Source organism: Hipposideros armiger, unplaced genomic scaffold (genome assembly GCF_001890085.2).
Source record: "Hipposideros armiger isolate ML-2016 unplaced genomic scaffold, ASM189008v1 scaffold_590, whole genome shotgun sequence".
Taxonomy (NCBI): domain Eukaryota; kingdom Metazoa; phylum Chordata; class Mammalia; order Chiroptera; family Hipposideridae; genus Hipposideros; species Hipposideros armiger.
In genome coordinates, this window is record NW_017731940.1 from 311,392 (window position 1) to 317,673 (window position 6,282).

General features: G+C 40.6%; 1 protein-coding gene across 1 annotated transcript in view; it reads right to left on the reverse strand.

The window, feature by feature from the left end:
* HTR4 (5-hydroxytryptamine receptor 4) overlaps positions 1-6,079 on the reverse strand; it is an 87,851-nt gene extending 81,772 nt beyond the window's left edge. The window contains exon 1 of the mRNA XM_019624405.1: positions 6,008-6,079. The gene's annotated coding sequence lies outside the window, so the exon portion shown is untranslated. The remainder of the gene's footprint in view (positions 1-6,007) is intronic.
* Between the last annotated feature and the right edge of the window lie 203 nt (positions 6,080-6,282).

Here is a 6,282-nt window from a genome sequence, read left to right on the forward strand (position 1 = left end):
CAGCTGGGGGTTGAGCTCCCTTACTCTTGGATGTGGTTATAGAAATTATTCCTCTTCGCTATAGGAGAGGCCCCTGAAAGCTGAGCCTGAGAATGTCCAAAAGGTTTTGTCGCCACTGATTTCATGGGTCTACAATTGGGGGCAGGTCCAAGCAAAATTTGCCTTCTATCTAAACTGTCTTCAAAAGTAGTGTTTTGAATCTTGCAAGAATTATGCTACAGAAAGCAGCAGTTCTCAAACATTAAAATACCTAAAAATCACTTGCAAAACTGTAGATTTGGGTCCCTCATTTGAAGCATTTCTCAGTCAGCAGGTCCAGGTATCTGCATTTTAACAAAGAAATGTCCCAGGGATTCTGGTAGAGATGGTTCACCAAGAGCAGTTTGGGAAATGCTGTGAGGATGGAGCACAACCTGCGCAGGTGAGCACATCCATCTGAAATCTTCTTTCATAGTTTTTCTATATCTGTTTAAATGCTTCATTAGCAGGGAGACCTGGATTACAGCACTTTCTGTGCCTGCTGAGGGAAAAAAGTATCTGCCAGCAATCTACCTCTTCTGTCCTCACTCTTCTATTTCCTCTGAGCCTCCTGGATTAGAAAACAGTTTATACAGAACTCTCCATTTCAGATATCACGTGCTGATTATCATATCCAATTAAGCATCCCAATGGAATCTCGAAGGACACAGGCTATTTACAGCTTAGATAAAAATTCTTTAGCAGAATCTGCATCTTTACTGGACTAATAAGATGTCACCTCCCAAAAGGCGGCTGCCCACAATCTCCTTCCAATAGTTCCCAAACAAACCCCTCAGGAAAAAGATAAAACTATACTCATAAATTTTAGAGGGGCCCATTTAACACAGAAGAGAAGAATCCCGAAGAGGAAGCAGGAGAGGAATAACGACACATTTCTATTAACTGGTATTTGTTGAACACCTACTAAGTACCAAACTTTCCACATGTGTTACCTCATTTCATCTTCACATCATGCTATGGAGTATTGCAATTGTCCCCACTTCACAAATGAAGAAACTGAGGCATAGAAAGGAGACACTGTGCAAAGCCACACTTGGCAGTGTTTTCAGATCCCAGATTTTTAACTACTATGTTATCCCATAAAAGATGCAGATCTCAACAGTCCCCCATCTCAACTTTCCCAGCACAATTTTATTAGCCAGATACTTATGGAGCTCCCCAAAGCCTACAGAATGTTTACTGGCACTTGAAAGGGGGTAAGTTTTTTACCAAGGCCCGACGTTGCTTTAAACACCATGTGACTCTGAGTTCCTCATTTCACTTCTAGAAGCTCCAGGTCTCCAGCTGCTCAAGATATCCAGCCCACCTGGCTTGCAGATCCGTTACTACTCATGAAGTTCAAATAAGGTGACATATGTGAAGTCCTGTAAACATTGTAAAATGTTATCTGAAATGGCAATTTCCCAGCCTGTCATTGCCATAAATTACTTTTAAATGTTGAAAAGGTAGAAAGAGTATATTAGTTTTGCAAAATCATCTATGTCAAAAATCAGACTTTCCAGAGCTCTAGGGTAGGTAGTCAAGTACCAAATCTGCAGGACTTTGCAGAGCAAGAGAAAAATACTACTTCTACTTGAAAAGTGGACTATTTATCATGGGTCAAGGTAATGAAAATTTTAGGAGCTTGAGAATCAGATCACCTGGTGCTGGTTATGGCCCTGCCACTAACTGACCTTGAATGAGTCTTTCTCTCTCCCCTCCCAGGAGGTACAACGCTACTTGGTGGCCAAAAACGTGATTTCGGGAGTCAGGCTGCCAGAGTTAAATCCCAGCTCCATCACCTACCTCCTCAGGAGGTGGTGACCTTGGGCAACTCAGGTTAACTGCACTGGTCGCAGTTTCCCAATTATAAAAATGAGAATAAGAAACAAAAACATACTTTGAAATCATGCCAAAAATGGTTTGATGAGTGGATAGAGAGGTGGACAGATAGAAATATGATAAAGCAAGTTAGTAAAGTGTTAACTGTAGAACTTGCATAATGAGTATATGGGTGTTCACTATACAATTCTTTCAACTTTACTCCCAAACATTTTATTTTTACAATAAAATATTGGGAAAACAAACAAACAAAAAGGCCACAACAGGTTTGTTAGAAGAGTTGGATGAGACATAGAGCTCTCAGCAATGCTCACAGTAAATGCCTGGTGCACATTATCGATGGTTATTTACTGTACAGATGGAAGATGGAACAAGATGATAGATCCCTTCAGCTCTTACAATCTGCAAATCAGAGCAGTGCAAAGTGAGCCGGAGACCTGACATGAATGAGCAGAATGAGAAGCCAGGCCACATGACACAGAAACCCGAGGGACAGAGAGGAGTGCGGATGCAGCCATCTATGTATCAGAAACCAAGAGGTATGCACAAATGGACGCAGCAGGACCCTACGCAGGAACACCGAACGTGGGCGGGGCGGGGCGGGGTGTGGGGGGAGGGGAGGACCCTGAAAAGGAAGGCTGGTTATCTTTAGTAGATGCCAAATTAATATGTTTCTCTATTAAACATCCTTTTGGTAGGAGAAAAACACTGGATTTGGAGTCAAACCTGAGATCAAATCCTGTCTCTGCCACATTAGTGGTGTGACAACAGGAGACATTCATTCAAGTGTTCGCTGGACCGCCTGTACTTGGGATATTCACAACTACAAAAGTTAGCCCCATGGCGACTATGCTTCTGCTATGACCTCTTGGCCATAACTAATTGGGCCAATCAGATTTATTTTCTTGAGAATTTGAACAGAGAGATAGCACACTCTTGGGAATGTGTCACATTAATGGCAGAACTATGGGGAAAAGATCATGAACTCCTGGAAGTGAGTTCTCTAGAGATGACCTGGTTCCCATCCATCCTGTGGTGCAGTTCCTTGAATCCATGACAAAAGCCCCAGTATTGTTCCAATAAGTTCCAAGTTTTGCTTAAGCATTGTATTGACTTTTATTATGTGTAAGCAAAAATATATATTTACTAATACAATTAGTCTTCTAACTAATACAAGAGTTTTCTTAATGTTTCCAGGCCTTGGTTTCCTCATCTATAAATGTGATAAACCCCTCGTCTCTCAGGGTGTTTATTTGATGCAAAAATAAAAAATAACCAGGTGTGTACAACTCCTCCATAGCACATAGCAAATATTCAATGAACATCATTTAATTTGTATCTCAGTTTCAGCACATCTAGATCTTCCTGAGCAAGTACTTGGAGTCCCTTTGTTTAGGTGGCGGACATGTGGTCACACAAAAAAGAAACAGATGCTGACAGTCAAGAAGAAGGAAGGGGTTGAGTGTGAAATTTGGTTTCAAAAGAAACTTTTCCTGATTCAGATTTTTAAAATTTAACATAAATGTTCTGACTTAAGCTTCTGTTGGGTTTCTTCATGGTGCTAATATTAATTTGAAAGAGGAAGAAACACAAAGCACCAACACAGGACATAAAAGCTAGATGAACAGGTAACATGTCTTTCTTAATCTCAGGGGAACTAGTCAGAATTTATCTGGCAGTAAACAAGATAGCAAAGGGCTTTTTATTTGGATTTTCCTGTAAGTAATGAGGTATTTTATCATCCAAATTGAAGTAGCAGTGGGGGTGGGTGGAGGTCTGGACCATGAACAGATCTAAGATCAGAATTAATCCAACATAGAAGTACCACAGCTGAGGCTTTTCTGAAATTCAAAATGAGAAGCAAAGCTTAGATGCTTAATGAGAAATGTCCACTCGTCCCTAGCAGTTACTATTCTTTCCATCTTGATCTATCCATTGATTCTTGTGAATCTAAATGCTCAGGTATCTTAAAAATATGATTATCTTTTTATTAAAAAAAATCTCAGGTGGATGGGTTGTGAGCTTTACTTAGTTACTTAGGTCTTAACCACGTGGATCTCAAATTGTGGTACTTGGACCAACAGCATCAGTTCACCTGGGAGCCTGTTAGAAATACACATTCTCAGACCCAACCCAGGAGCACTGACTGAATCAGAAACTCTGGAGGTAGGAGATCGCAGCATGCATTTTAACAGGTCCTATAGATGATCCTGATGCTCTTCACAGTTTGAGAACCACTGTCTTCTTAACCAAACTCTAAGGCTCTACTATCTATTCGGCAACCAGACCTGAGGATGTGTTGATATAGGGTCTTAGAGGAAACAGTCAACTTTCTGAAGGCTTGCCTTGGATTTTCAAGCTCAGTAGTAATTGGTAAGGTAGTCATTCTAACCTTATCAATAAACCCACTTGACAGCCATTTACATTGCCCTTATATTTCTCTCTGTCCAAAGGTGTACCACTTTGTACTGCATCTGTAGTATAAAAACAGCATGCAGAATAGAAGAATGAAAGTGCAGGTCAAGAATGTGGAAGGAGAAAGCTGATAAAAATATGGCAGCTCTAATTTTGGTAATAGAAGAGATATCTAAAGTTTAGATGACGGTGAAGGCTTAATTGAAAAAGAAATATCTCATTCATTGTTTGCTCCTTTGAGCCATCATTCCTTTCCCCTGAGCCCCTCTCCCCCAATTTACCCAACCCAGCCACCATTGCTCTCACCCTGGTGTATATGCCTTGGGGCTATTTCTGAATAACATGAATAATAAAGAGCAAGGAGAAGACAACAAAAGAGAGAAATCCCATTGTTTCAACTGGACACAACCACCAACCTCATGTCTCTAGCCTTTCTAGAAGCAGACTTGGTTCTACAATTGAACTAGAGGATCTTTCAGATCATTTCCACCCTGCAACATCAAGATGCATTTATGGAAGGCAGTTTCATGTGGGGCTTCAGAATATGGACTCTGGAGTCAGACAACACACCAACCAACCCCAGCTCTAACACGTCACAGCTGAGAGAAGGTGAGCACGTCACTCCCTCTAAGATTGAGCGACCTCATCTCTAAAATGGGGGGAATAAAAGCATCTCTCTTATAGGATTCTTAATGAAGATTAAACGAGCGTTTACAAGCATGCCTGGCACATATCAGGCATGGGCGGGAGTAATGTGAGCTATCAGGATTATTATTATATTGTCTCTGAAAGGCTTCTCAGCCTTCAGCAGCATCTTGAGCATTTCCAGACATAGCAACAAGGCGATGAGAAACCAGGAGGCATAAAGGTAAATGTGTGAGGTTGGCCACATTGGAAGGGGGTGGAAAAGCAGCTAGCAACACAGCAATTCATCCATGTATTAATACACTTCGTTGCAAGGTATTTCTGTACAAGGCCACAATACTTGGGTTTGAATTACACATACAACAATAGTTCTCAACAGGAGTTGGGGCGGGGGGACTTTGTCCCCCAAAGGGACATTTGATAATGTCTGGAGGCATTTTTGGTTGTCACAGCTGGCACCTGCCACTAACATTTAATGGGTGCCAGAGGTGCTGCTAAACATCCTATGATGCACAGGATAATCCCTCACAACAAAAAATTACCTAGCCCCAAACATCAAGAATACAGAGGTCTGAGAAACCCCGGATTATAATGTTGGGTGACGTTATCTTAATAAGAGTTGACACATTTTTTTAATTTTCAAACAGGCAATGGTATAGAAGATTCTGAACTTGATGGGAAGTGAGAATGGGTGACCTCTAAGGTTCCTTCATCTCTAAGGCTTGATATATGCAGTTGACCCTCCACCACAAACATAGGTCAACAGTGCATTTTCAGCCTTTTCCCCTTTGCCTTTTTCCTTTCCCTAAAGACAAACTGAATTTAAAAAAAAAAAAAAGATGGTTGGCTATTAGAAGGAAGCCCTAAACCATTAGGAGAAATGTTTCTTGCTAAAACAAAGAACATCAATGACAATTAGAGAATTTTAAAGCTGGAAGAAACCTTAGAAATGATTTAGCAGCTAGGTTTTAGTTGAAATTTTTCATCACATTTCACAAATGAAGATTTAGAATGGCCAAGATACTTGATCTAGGTCACATAATGCTGCAACCATCAGAAGACCCAGGTTCTTCAAAACAACACTTACTTAACTTACTAGTCAAACAGTCATAATATCAAAGGTCTCCTCTTTGTCCACTTGCTTTGCATATTTTTTTTCAGCGATCACAGTCTAGATCTGTTTCTTTTTTCCAGAAATCCCTTGAATATAGATTTCGCCTGATAAGGGAGTGGCAGTGGGAAGAAAACAAACAAACAAAAAAATTAGATTCAAGAGGTATTGAGGGAAAACTAATAAAACCTTCTGTGACCAGGACTAATGAAGGAAGAGAAGAAATAAAAAGGTGACTTCAGTTCCCAGCC